This window comes from Zootoca vivipara, chromosome 2 (assembly GCF_965207765.1).
Source record: "Zootoca vivipara chromosome 2, rZooViv2.hap1.1, whole genome shotgun sequence".
Classification (NCBI taxonomy): domain Eukaryota; kingdom Metazoa; phylum Chordata; class Lepidosauria; order Squamata; family Lacertidae; genus Zootoca; species Zootoca vivipara.
Genome location: NC_142584.1, coordinates 55,981,844 through 55,995,449, shown reverse-complemented (window position 1 = coordinate 55,995,449; position 13,606 = coordinate 55,981,844). Strand labels below are relative to the sequence as shown.

The 13,606-nt window shown below is 46.0% G+C and overlaps 1 protein-coding gene across 4 annotated transcripts in view; it reads left to right on the top strand.

The window, feature by feature from the left end:
- Positions 1-397: 397 nt before the first annotated feature.
- The window catches only part of MACROH2A1 (macroH2A.1 histone), a 48,215-nt gene continuing 35,006 nt past the window's right edge, over positions 398-13,606 (top strand). For 2 of the 4 annotated variants that reach the window (XM_035105483.3, XM_035105481.3), the window contains exon 1: positions 398-515. The gene's annotated coding sequence lies outside the window, so the exon portion shown is untranslated. Of the gene's footprint in view, positions 1,267-13,606 lie in introns of all 4 variants that reach the window. The other 2 variants (XM_035105482.3, XM_088661925.1) reach the window with 2 other exon arrangements.

Sequence of the window (13,606 nt, the reverse complement as noted above, 5' to 3'; positions counted from 1 at the left end):
CCTGCTCTTCAGCGAGCGCCTCTTAGGGGCTAGCGCCTTGGGGCTCTTCCGAGGCGCCGCAGCCGAAAGCGCCCACTGCGGGGAGGCGAAGCGGCGGAGGAAGCGAACCGCCGGATTCGTTGCGTCCCTCCCAACTTCACGCCATTGGCTTCTCCCTGCGAGGATGGGGCGGGGGTCTCAAGGGCGCGACTGCGGAGCAAGGCCCCGCCTGTGTCCTCCTCAGCCGGCGGCGGCGGCACCGCAGGAGGAGGAGGAGGAGGCGCCGACGGCTCTCCTGCCGCGCTCCTTCCCTCACGCCGCGCGCCCCTCGGCGAGGCAGGCAGCAGGCCTGGGCGCCGATTGAAAGGAGGGGATGTGACGAGCGCTGCGCTGTGCATTGTGGGACTTCATGCACATTACAGTCGGCTTGTTCCAGTTTACACGGCGGCTGAGCGAATTGGGGAGGTGCAGGGAGACATATTGCTGCCGCCGCCGCCGCCGCCGCCGCCGCCGCCGCCGTTGCTGGGATCTGCTCTGTAAGTGATTGACTGACGCCCCCTTCCTTTGCCCCGGACCCTGTCCTGCGCGAAACCTGCGGTCGTTGTTTGAGCACAATGCGATTTCCCTGCCAGCCGCTTGCCCTGTTCGCTTTGGGGCGGAGGGGTTGGGATCGAGCGGATCGTCCCCCTGCCTCCCTTTCTCTCTGTGTCGTATTGCAACACTTGCAACACCTGGAGGTGGTCCTTTGGGGCAGGCACCTGCCTTGGGTGCGGGCGTATCTTTGCAATCCAGAGAAGCTCCCGACAGGTTCCAGGAGGGCGTTACTGGTGGCGGTGTTATTGTTGTTAGTGGTATTGTTATTAACCGAGGCTCCTGTGATTCCACGATTGTTTGCAATCTTGGGGGACGTAGGCGAAAAGGGATTTCCTCCGATCCGAATCCGGAGCGGAACCGAGGGGGTTAAAGGAGAGCGGAGAGACTTCCCTGCGCCCTTAAGGAAACAAAACTCTCCTCTGCGCGGTGTCGTGGGGGATTTCTTGCTCCGATTTCATTCTGGGCTAGGGAATCCGGATTTCGGGAGTGGAATGTGGCCCTCGGATTCCAAGAATACGCGATCGTTTGCACAAGGGTGTTAGATCATGCGAAGCTAGACTTCTGCCCCAGCCACCCACCTCCTTTTCTTTCCCCTTCCTCCTCCTCCTCCTCTTCCTCGGGTCACTGAGCACGAGAAGATAATGCACAGAGACTGCAAGCTGAGTAACTAGGAAGCGGCGGAGGACATATTTGGTACGTTTCACTTTCACATGACATGGCCCAAAGTTGCTTGTTTGCAAATTGGGAAGGGCAAAACCCGAACACGCATACACACAAAAAGAGAAAAGCTGCTTAGAACAAAGTGGGAGAAAACAGTGGAAGGGGCACTGTGCAGGGTATTTTATCCAGAGCCTGTGATTGTTGTGCTTGCTGCAATGTGACCAGGTCCTGGAAGTGTGGGATGGGAGTGGTTACTCCTTGCAGCAGAGGGCTGCCAGAAACATGGGTGATCGGTCTACCCATTTCAGTGTTGCCTACACTGACTGACAGCAGCTCTCCAGGGTTCCATGCACAAGGCTTTTCACAATCTCCCTAGAGATGCTGGGGATTGAAACCTGGACCATTTGCCGGCCAAGCAGGTGTTCTACCGCTGAATTACAGCCCCTCCCATAGGTATTTTAAAGAGCAGAGTACATGACAAAAAAGAACAAACCCAATGCACTTTGAGACACAAACTGCTTAAACTGACCTGATCCTGTGGACTTCGTTCCATTGCAAGGCCCTTATTGCATTGTTGCATACTCTCTTATTGGAGGACTGCTCTTGAGTAAATGTATGACAATGCTGGTTTGCAAGCTGCATCACTTTTCTTGTGTGCTAGCATTTAATTTGTGGATCTCACCGTGCTTCTTTCCCTGTAATGCGAATAAATATTTAAACTTTACTACCTGGATGACATAGGGACCCAGGTGGCACTGTGGGTTAAACCACAGAGTCTAGAGCTTGCTGATCAGAAGGTCGGCAGTTCGAATCCCTGTTGTTTGGTCCCAGCTCCTGCCCACCTAGCAGTTTGAAAGCACATCAAAGTGCAAGTAGATAAATAGGGACCGCTCCGGCGGGAAGGTAAATGGCATTTCCGTGCGATGCTCTGGTTCGCCAGAAGCAGCTTTGTCATGCTGGCCACATGACCAGGAAGCTGTCTGCGGACAAACGCCGGCTCCCTCGGCCTATAGAGCGAGATGAGCGCCACAACCCCAGAGTCGGACACGACTGGACCTGATGGTCAGGGGCCCCTTTACCTTTACCTTTACCTTTTTACCTGGATGACATACACTGTCATTTGACGCTTGTGGATGTGGGGGCCAAATTATGACCTTGGCTTATATCAGAAATGACTCCATCTATCCCCTTGTCTATAGAGCTTGGGTGAGTTTCAGAGCATATTCAAATTGTGTCGTCTGTCGTGATTTCACATTTCCCCCATCTCACCCAAGTGTTCATGCTTGGGTTATGCAATTGTCACTTAGCAACAGGTGTGTAGGGATTGCTCCAGTTCATGTGCTTTCCCCCCTCTTGTTTCTCAGGGACTGAAAAATAAATAAACCAAAAGGCAAGTCTGTAATTAGAGAAAGAACACCTGAGTGTAAAGGAGGTTATATATTTAAGCAAATACTGTATTCAACTGCAGGTGTCTTGTATCCATATATTGTTTATGGGGCTACTCATTATTGGAAGTAAAACAATACATGAATAAATTCAGCCCAAGGATTCAGTGTAATTTACATGTGACATACTTGCTTTTGCTTTGCTTTTTGCATTGCTTTTGACATATTTTGCTAAGATCTGAGTTTGTTTTCTTGTTCTGAACTTAGCTGGATAGGGGAAGTAAAGGGAAATACAGCAATGCTCTCAGTTTCTATATTATCTGTAAAGATTGAATATGCCACTCTGTGATTGACTTAATACACATGTGGGCTAATTCTACTCCAGATTTACTCCAGTGTTACTGAGAACATAATTTAAACCAGTGACATTAAACACTGAAAAATGTAGCTCAGGGGTTCGTAACTTGAGCACAAAATGATGCATGCACTATTGATTAGAAAATATATCAAACATTTATGGAGTCATAGGAATATAGTGCGTACTTTGGGAACCATTCCAATGTCATAAAATAAATTCTGTTGCACAAAAGAGAGTTCTTGGAAATAAAAGGGGCACTCCATTATAGTAAGTAAAGAGGATGTAGACTTTTGCGGAACTAAAAAAAAACACATGAGTGCTTCTAACTTTAATACCAACATTAAGGGATTTTTTCCAAGTTGCATAATTCCTTCTGATTACAATTTGTTTTTTTGGGGGGGGGACTTGGGCAGGTGTGGGTGTCCTCCATATATTGTTGAACTACAACAACCATCATTTGGTCCATGAGCAAATGGGAAAGTCCAGGTACCCTAAGTCTTCTCTTTAACTGAGGGGTGGAGAACCTGGCCTCTCAGGGGGCCAAATCTGATAGCTGAGCAGGATGCCCACCTGTCCATTACATGATGTCACAGTGACATTAGCAAAGAGCCCTGTGTGGTGTTTTGGAGTGCCATTCATCAGCAGGCTTAAAGCCACTGCCTATCACTACACCAGTGTGGTGTAGTGGTTAAGAGCAGTAGATTCATAATCTGGTGAATCTCCGCTCCTCCACATGCAGCTGCTGGGTGACCTTGGGCTAGTCACACTACTTTGAAGTCTCTCAGCCCCACTCAGCTGACAGAGTGTTTGTTGTGGGGGAGGAAGGGAAAGGAGAATGTTAGCAGGTTTGAGACTCCTTCGGGTAGTGATAAAGCAGGATATCAAATCCAAACTCCTCTTCTTCTTCCTCCTCCTCTTCTTCTTCTGGGATGGGTTGTGTAGTTGAATTCCCCTCAGTTCCCCACAGGGAACTTAGTCATGCAGCTGATCTCAGGTGTGAGGCTGGTGGGTGTGGTTTCAGGGAAATGGCATCATGGTACAAATTGGGACCCTGGTTGAGGCATATTTGGCATGCGGGCCAGAGGTTGCCCAGCCTGACTTAACTGGTTCTAGAATACAGATCTGTGTAGCACAAGTCTATCTTCCTCAGGCTGTTTGCAGCCAAAGTACAGTTGTAATGGCAAGTTCATATCCCCCCAGCCTGGGACAGCAAACAGAGGAAGCACAGAGACTGGGTGTAGTGGAGTAGGATAGGAGGGAGCAGCTACACTATGCATGTTCAGGTGGAAGATGGTTGATACAGATCAGGTTCTCCACTCCTTGGTTAAGGCACTTGCCAATTTGCTCCTGGACCAAAAAGCACAGAAATTTTAACTCAAGGTTCCTGTAATAATTTACATGCCATGGAAGCAGGAAATTATTGTACACCCTCGATGTATATTGTGCTGCTTCTTCGCACAGTGTATAAGCAAGCATGCAAATATTAACTTTGAACCAAAATGAACTTTTATCTGGCTCTGTAATAAATGAGGAGCATTGAAAGTACAGATTCAACAAATGGCAGATTCAAGGTCAGCTGTAGGACTGCTCACAAGAAAACCTCTCCAGTATTAAGTAAATGCAGGAAGAGGAAGAAAGGCAGCCTCTTTTAGTCCTGATGCTGATACACCCAGTGACCCATGCCCCTTTGGCACCTGCACGTGCAGCAAACACCCAAAAGGGGTCCTTTGCACTCGGACAGATGCTGTATGTGAGGCCATCAGTGGGTGTGTTGTGAGTCAGACTAGTGAGGCAGTCCCTCTTGCACTTCACACGTTTGCTGAACATGTGGGAGCTTTTCCTGTGAACCGTCCCTTTGGGCTAAAATCGTAGCCACATACAGGAGAAATTTGCCCATTGAGGGTGCAAATGGTCATCTACTGCATCTCAGCCATTTTGTACTGATGATTTTCTATGTTGAATTTTCCATGCCAAGTTGGGAGAAGTCTTCTTGATTTTAATAGATAGAATGTCCAGGGTTTGTTCCCTTAACTATCCCATATCCTTCACGTGCAGCCTCCATAAAATAGCACTGTGGTGTAAGCCAAAACTGGCAGAAGGAGAAAAAGAGCAGTATCCAAAGTTTGCCTAATGCAGTCCCGGTTAGCCAGGGCTGGCCTTTTCGAAGCTGTATTTAACTACAGTGCAGGGCCAGTGTTGCTATCCCTGCTCTGTCCCTGCCTTCGGGAAGTTCAGGGAATTGAGAGGTGGGTAAGTGCCAACAGGAGCATAGGGGACTATGGAACACAGTATGAGAGAGGCAATTTTTATTGTTTATATTTATTTTGGCAAGCTATAGCGCACTTAATTACAACCGTCTCTAAGTGGTATACAAGTAACTCAGCAATACAACAATAAAAATAAGTTAAAATGCTTTCTGGAATGATGATGATGATGATGATGATGATGATAATGATAATTCATGGTGTCTTTAGTTGGTGTCAGAAGTTCCAAAGGAAGGGATTTTGCTGGACCTCAGCTGCAATGGAGTTCTAGAAAACCAGGCCCACATTACTGAACACACAGCTCCTGGTGGACACGAGGCAGGTCTCTCAGCCATGAGGGAAAACTAACAGCGACTCCCCCCAAGACCCTAGTGATCAGGCAGTCCTCAAGGTATCCTGGACCCAAGTTGCAAGGGCCTTGCATTAAGACAAGAACCTTGAACCTGGCCCCGGTATGGTGAGGCAGAGCTGTCCCCCCCCCCGCGCCGCCGCCGCCAAAATCCAGTGTTGCTGCAGCTTACCTAGTTGGTGCTGAGTTGGTACAGGTGGTGAGGTCAGGGCTGCATAGATGCACTGGCAGCACTTCCACTGATGCGTCCGCACAGCCTTGACCTCTGCCACTTCCCCACCCCACTGCTATCCAGGTAAGCTGCAGTGACCTCGGTGTCGAGAGGATGGCTTCATGGCTCCGCCCTTGTGCACCAGCCGCTATTGCCCTTACCATGTTTGTGAAGATAAAATGGGCCGCTTGAAGGAAGAGTGGGACAAATCCGCTTTAATGTGCGAGGCTGAAATAATAGTATCTGGTGGTTGCAAACAAAGCATTGTCTGCTGGCAGTGAAGAGAAGGTGATGGAAAAGGAAACACACCAAATGCCTCTCTAGTTCATCTTGGCATTTATCCAGTCCCAGGAGATCATTATCTAGTGTGAATGCCCCATTGATGCCATTTTACATATCTAGCGAAATCGGTCATCTGTGTATGAAGGCAATTACTGTCCATATGCATGCTTACCTTGGACCAGGCAAGCCTCTGCCTCAAACCTATTAGGATGAATGTTAATTGCTCCGCTGAAATCAACTCGGCATCTGATTGCCTATTAATAGCCTGCCATTACCTTGACCCTCTTACAGTTCGGCATTTGCTTGACCCTCTTGCCAAGTGTTAGTCAGATGCTAGCCTAGCCAGTGTGAAATGAGTGGCCCAAAAGTACATGCAGCCACAGCAGCCTTCTGTAAACAGTGAGGTTTGGTGGCCAGAGATCAGATGAGTAAGAGTGTGTTCCTCCCCAATCAATCCAGAAAGTGACAACAAGTCTTCTGAGCATGCTACAGGATTTTTTTTTGGGGGGGGGGAATGTAGCTCAGCAGTAGAACATTTGCTTCGCATGTGTTAAGGTCCCAGCTTTAGTCCTTGGCATCTCCAGGTGGGGCTGTGAGAGACCCTTGTCTGAACCCCTGGAAATCCACTGCCGTCAGTGTGGATGGGGCTGAGCTAGATGCACCAATAGTCTGATTGCTGCTGCTTCTGTTCCTGTCTTAACTACATAGCAGTCTGATACTTTGTCTGTGAAGGCTGTGACTTCAACAGCTGTCACAGAATCCTCAATGAAGCAATGAAAACCAGGGCTGCTCTGCTTGGATCTTGCAACCTTTCAGCTTCCACTAATTAGACAACTGGGCCAAAGCAAACAAGATGAATTTTAACAGGGAGAAATGTAAAGTACTACACTTGGGCAAAAAAAAAATTGAAAGGCACAAATATCGGATGGGTGACACCTGGCTTGAGAGCAGTACATGTGAAAAGGATCTAGGAGTCTTGGTAGACCACAAACTTGACATGAGTCAACGTGTGATGCAGCAGCTAAAAAAGCCAATGCAATTCTGGGCTGCATCAATAGGAGTATAGCATCTAGATCAAGGGAAGTAATAGTACCACTGTATTCTGCTCTGGTCAGACCTCACCTGGAGTACTGTGTCCACTTCTGGGCACCACAGTTCAAGAAGGATACTGACAAGCTGGAACGTGTCCAGAGGAGGGCAACCAAAATGGTCAAAGGCCTGGAAACAATGCCTTATGAGGAACGGCTTAGGGAGCTGGGCATGTTTAGCCTGCAGAAGAGAAGGTTAAGGGGTGATATGATAGCCATGTTCAAATATATGAAAGGATGCCATATAGAGGAGGGAGAAAGGTTGTTTTCTGCTCCAGAGAAGCGGACACGGAGCAATGGATTCAAACTACAAGAAAGAAGATTCTACCTAAACATTAGGAAGAACTTTCTGACAGTAAGAGCTGTTTGACAGTGGAATTTGCTGCCAAGGAGTGTGGTGGAGTCTCCTTCTTTGGAGGTCTTTAAGCGGAGGCTTGACAGCCATCTGTCAGGAATGCTTTGATGGTGTTTCCTGCTTGGCAGGGGGTTGGATTGGATGGCCCTTGTGGCCTCTTCCAACTCTATGATTCTAGGGTAAAGGTAAAGGGACCCCTGACCATCAGGTCCAGTCGTGACCGACTCTGGGGTTGCGCGCTCATCTCGCATTATTGGCCGAGGGAGCCGGCGTATAGCTTCCAGGTCATGTGGCCAGCATGACAAAGCTGCTTCTGGCAAACCAGAGCAGCACACGGAAACACCGTTTACCTTCCCGCTGTAGCGGTTCCTATTTATCTACTTGCATTTTGACGTGCTTTCGCACTGCTAGGTTGGCAGGAGCTGGGACCGAGGAACGGGAGCTCACCCCGTCACAGGGATTCGAACCGCCGACCTTCTGATCAGCAAGCCCTAGGCTCAGTGGTTTAACCACAGCGCCACCTGGGTCCCTTTATCTCTATTCTATTCTAATTCCTACGGCTGCTTTCGTGATTTGCTTTGCTGAGGCCCACTGGAAGCCCCCTTCTCTTCACTCCATCTTTGCCAAATTGCAGGCAGCAGTGGCTGCTGCTGAGCAGAAAAGGCAGAGCAGGCCAAGAGTTGCTTTGTGCTGGTCCTGGGGGCCCCTCTGTGCCTAACACTCTTGCCTGTGTATAGAGATGGGCTGTTCATCCAGATTTTAAAGACAGGAAGGAGAAATAAAAATAGGGAGATGCATTTGAATCCCTCCAATAGGCAGTAATTCTGCGATTGCTGATTAATCTGCTTATAGAAAATGGCCTGTATACCTTGCTCTGTGCATAAAGCATGTTCATTTTCTTTCCGGAGGTGCCTAGTTATTGTTTAACACTAATTGGACCTATTGGAACTCGGGGGGGGGGGAGGAAACCCTTCCAATTTGCAGAAGATCTGTTAAGCCGCACAGAAGCTGTATCTCGCACGCCGTATTATTTCTTCAAGAGGAAGTCATGCACAATTAAATGAAGAGTAGGCGAAGCAATTGGGAGACACAGCCATCTACGCTGCGTAGATTTATTGTGATTAGTTGTATGCTAAGGACCAACTTGATGTCACTCTCCAATGTCGAAATTTATGTTTCCATCCATTCTGTAGTTTCAAATGAGGTCCAAAGGTTAATAGCGAAAGTTCCAGTAAACCACCTCCACACCTTATGGTCCCAGTAAAAAAAGGGCCCTAGCTAGGTAGTAGAGCGCATGCTGGGCATGTAGAAGATTCCATATGCAATCCTTGAAATATCCAGCCAAAGGGATCAGGTAGCAGCTGAAGGGTGAGACCTTGGCCTGAGACCCTGGAGAGCTGCTGCCTGTCAAATGACAACAGGGCTAGATGGACAGATGATCTTATCTGGTCTGAAGCAGGTTCCTGTGCTCTTAAGAGATTTGAGAGACAAGAAAACTCAGTGCACTGTATTTCAGGTTCATGATTCAGGCTGTTAATGCCATGAGTTTTGTCAGATTGTCCCTTGATAGTTATCATCACTAAAGGAATTCCAGCAGGTTGCTGTTAATTCCATAGCATCCTCTCCTTGTTAGAGGAGCTCTCTCATCAGGGATTACTCTGTTGATGGACGTTATAGGCTCTGCGCGTGTACGCTGTTTCTATTTCATCTCTCTGAAAAACGAGAAGGTATGTTCAACCTCCCTTGTTCCTGCCAGTAGCTTCTCTGACAAAGAACCATGCTAGCTTTTCAAGAAGTGGAAGACTGGGTAGGGTAGAAACACTCGAGAAAATTGTCTAACTGCCCTCCCTCTTTTTGTTTGGAAGAAATATGATCAGTTCTGGCAGATGCTAGACGGGCATTAGATGGTTTGAACCTTGGTTACATAGGCATTATTCAGATGGAATGCTAAACCACGGTTTAGTGGTATGAAGACAGATCTTGGGTTATGGAAAAGTAAGATGAAAAAAGGGTGTTGACACAGTCGCTCCCAAGCATCCTCTCTTGGTTCTGTGCTTGTTGCAGCCCTGGTTGAAGTACCCAGTGCCACTATTGAGAGTGTGCTATGGAATCATTTTCACCCATGCAATCAACTGATGTGGACAAGGTATTGGTGGCAATACATCCGACCACATGCCCCTTTGACCCCCGTCCCTCCTGGCTCATTAAATTAGCAAAGGAGGACTGCTAATTGCGAGAGGAAGGTCCCTGCAGCTTAAAAAAATACACGTGATTACACCTACCAGAAGGGCCAACTGGAATAAACATCATGCCCCATAAATAACTAAGTCCTGTTCAGATGTAACTGGAAACCATGGCTTTCCTCTACCTGGACAGGTGTGCACAAACTTTGGGCTCAAACAGTCTCTTTCTCTCTCCCCTCCTCCTCTTCTGTGATTGTGCAGAGATAAAAAGTACCCTTTCTATTATCAATGTCACTTTCAAACTCTGGGAACTGTGGTTTGTTTAAACTGTGGTTTAGTAAGAACAATGCAGGATCTGTTTCATCTGTTCATTATAAGCATCTGCTGTGTAACTTAGAGCATGGGTGTGTGTCTGAGTTTGCCAGTCATCATCTTCCCTCCCCACTTCTTTTTCCATTTGTGTTGTGACTTTTTGACTGTACACCTATGGACAGGGACTATTACAAGAATTAATTTTTCATTGATCCTACGTAAGGCACTGTGGTAGCCTTTTTAACTAAAGACTGGGGTGAAAATGCTTTCGTGAATCATGGAGTGAATAACAAAAAACATTAATAACAATAATATTAGTAAGAAAAAGATAACATTTTGCAGCATCTCTGTTTGTAACTGTTTGTAATAATGTGGCTTATTCCAGTGACGGGCAAATGTTTGATCTTTTTTATTTTTCATTTATAAAGGACCTTTTTCTTTTTTAATCGCATTGAAAACTCTGGATTGAAATTCCAGGGTACAATATTATTAGCTAATTGGCCATTTGTGTTCCATTAACTGGACATGAAGTGTCTGAGAATGCTCTGCTCTCCAGGGTTTTTGTGGTTTATGCATATTTTTAAGGGCCATCTTAGAAGCCATAATTAGCCAGATGGTTAATAGAGACTTGCTAGTTATAGGCCTACGAAGATCCATATGGAGGAAAATTTTGTTTTGCTAGGTTGCTTTTCCATGTTAAGGAATGGAAAAGTGGAAAGTGGGGAAAGCTTTCGATATCTTTACTTCATGTTTCTTCCCAACGTTTTCCTTAAATGTGACTTTGAACACATAGAATGCATGTGGTAATAAGCTATGGCTGCATTCCTAGACACACCTGCAAGTAAGCCATGTTGAACTCTGCGGCATGCTTTTAGGACTGTGGTGTATGATTAGTGACCCTAAAAACTGCGGGTATGGCAGCTTGAACAGAGGCAAACCTGTGTTTAGCCACAATCCTATCAGTTGCCTTGGACCTACGCATTTCTCTTTGCTTCATCTCCTTGTTTGGGAAGTCTAGGAATCGAGGTTAACAAGAGTGTGGGAGGATGGAATCAATAGACGCTGGAATTTATATTCATAGTCGACAAAAGACTCCTGGTCTGAAATTTAGACAGGTTTTATGTAATAGCTGAAAGTGTATTTAAAAGCCGGCATGACACGTTAGCACAGGTCAGAAATCGCATAGTAGCAAAAGTAGCAAAATGTCAAAAGTAAGGCTTGCTTCACTTCATTTAGAAGTCAGCTCATCGGAGGTGCCTGGCACATATATTGATAGGTTTGTGTTGCAGGGGGAAGGAGGGAGGGAGGGGGAGAGGGAGAACGAAATGGAGCAAGGTGGGGACAAATAGCTAATGGAGCGAACAAGCAAAAAGAATTCAGAACCTAGACATGATGATTTAATAATCGCAAGGAGGTGAAGGGGGAATTGGTTTGAGAAAGGGGGGGTGATGCTGTGAAAAAGCACCCCTTTGTGCCAAGCCAGCTTTGGGTCACGAGGAGGTTTTCCTATGGCTAATATACACCATTGGGGTTTCCTTTGGCTTATAAAACATTGTTTATAAAACTGTCTATCTCCATAGGGGTGAAGGAAAAAGCCACTACAGGCTTCTCTTACAGGAAATCAAAGGTTTAGGAATTTGGACTAGTTTTCTAAACCACCAGCTCCCAGAAGAGCAACAGTTTCTGAGCTTGTAAACCGCCCCTCTCTGCTGAGCTTTTTAACATTTTAATTTAATGCCTATATACTCTTGCAAAAACACAACTTGAGAATGACAGACACTCGGCAGAACTATCAGCAACATGTTTGTGGATGGTAGTAAATTAGCATGCGATTGCTGGCCATCATTCTCCAGTGTCAAGTCCAATTATGCTGGTGGAAGGAAGTTGTCAGATTGAAGTTTGTGAAACTCCTGCAGGGGTAGGCGGATAAATTCCACAATTTCAAATCCCAGGCAGTTAATTGCAATCCTTTCCCTTTTCCAAAGAGAGAAGTAAACAAAACAGTACTTTTGTATGCAAGCATTCTTTACAGGACTCCACTTGAGACCTTGAGCCTTACCTGGCATTTTATCATCATCATCATCTTCTAAACCACCACTTCAAGGCTATTTACACATAAAATAACTAAAATCAGTTAAAAACATTTTTAAAAAAACAAATGCACTTGAAACAGGATTAAAACCCTAACAAGTGGGCACTCATGTTAAAGACCCAATTCATCCAGGGAAGGCTTGTCAGAACCAAAACGTCTTCAGTTGCTTCCAGAAAATGCAGACAGCGGGTGCCTGTCGTATCTCAACAAGAATGCTGTTCCACAGAACGGGGGCCATCACATTGAAAGCCCTGCTCTGAGTTACTGCAGAGCAGGCTTCTGAGATATTTGGAACGTGCAGGATAAACTGTCCCAATTACTACAGTGATCTACTGACTAAATACGGGATAATGTGGCCCCTCAGGTTACTCAAGGTGTATAGGGACTCCTACCACACCAACACCCAGTAGCAAACTGGCAGCCAGGCCAAATCCCCCAAGAAAGGTTTTATATGCTGGAGGTAGTTTGCCAGTCTTCTTTCAAGAGCTTGAAATGATAAGGACGAGAGTACCTTTGAGCATGTGCAAAGTGTCTCCTTCACAACCGCTAGTCCAGCACATCTGGGAGTAGTTGCTACAGCAGACAATATGATTTTTGCAGGATGGTTACTTTTCTCAGAATGTTCAGTTTGGACATACTTGTCAGTACAGAAGGCAAGATAATCCACTCGTTACCAGAAATACAAAATCTGGGAACAATTCTGTTTGCATCATCAGTGTGTTAAAAAAATAACATTATTGTCCAAGCAGCTCTCCTAACCCGGGTGATGACTGGGAATAGCACCGGCACAGTGTCAGGATTCAAGGCATGTTTTATAAATATTATTGGAGTTTATTTTTGCATGGCCATTGGTGTTTTTACAATGACTTCATTTTTGTATTTGCTACTGTATCTAGTACTGTAAAATTACTGTTTGCTTAAAAAAAATAGAGTAAAAAGTTTAACACCTTGAACAATATAAAGTTGCATTTTGTTTTGTCAGGTGTAATGGAGAGATGAAATACTAAAAATTACCTTCCATTCAATCAGGAAGCATCCGTATTCACTCCTCCCCCAACCTTCATAACTGTTAATTGTAAACAGAGATTTATTTATTTTTTAAAAAAAACAAGCCTGTATTTATATTGTTTTTAACAAACAAACAAATTGTTCTATCTCTGTGGATCAATGAGCTTTCCATCTGCAGAGGGACCCCATTGGATACAACCATAAAGAATAAATGCTGGGATTCTCAGGGTGCTGGATTTTGCACCCAGCGCCAAAGTCCTCCGGCACACAGTCTGATCTGCCTTGCCCACAGAAATCTCTTTGAATGTTATGTTTTAGAGGCACAGATCAGGCCCTAAAAGCCCTACCACTCAACATGGCACTGCAGCTTCCCACGTGATGTATAGCAGTGTTGGAACCGCAGTGCAGTGGAAAGCCTGTGGGCCCGATTTTAAGAGACTTCCGAGGTATCGTTCACCATTTGAAAGCAACTGCCTCAGGCTTGAT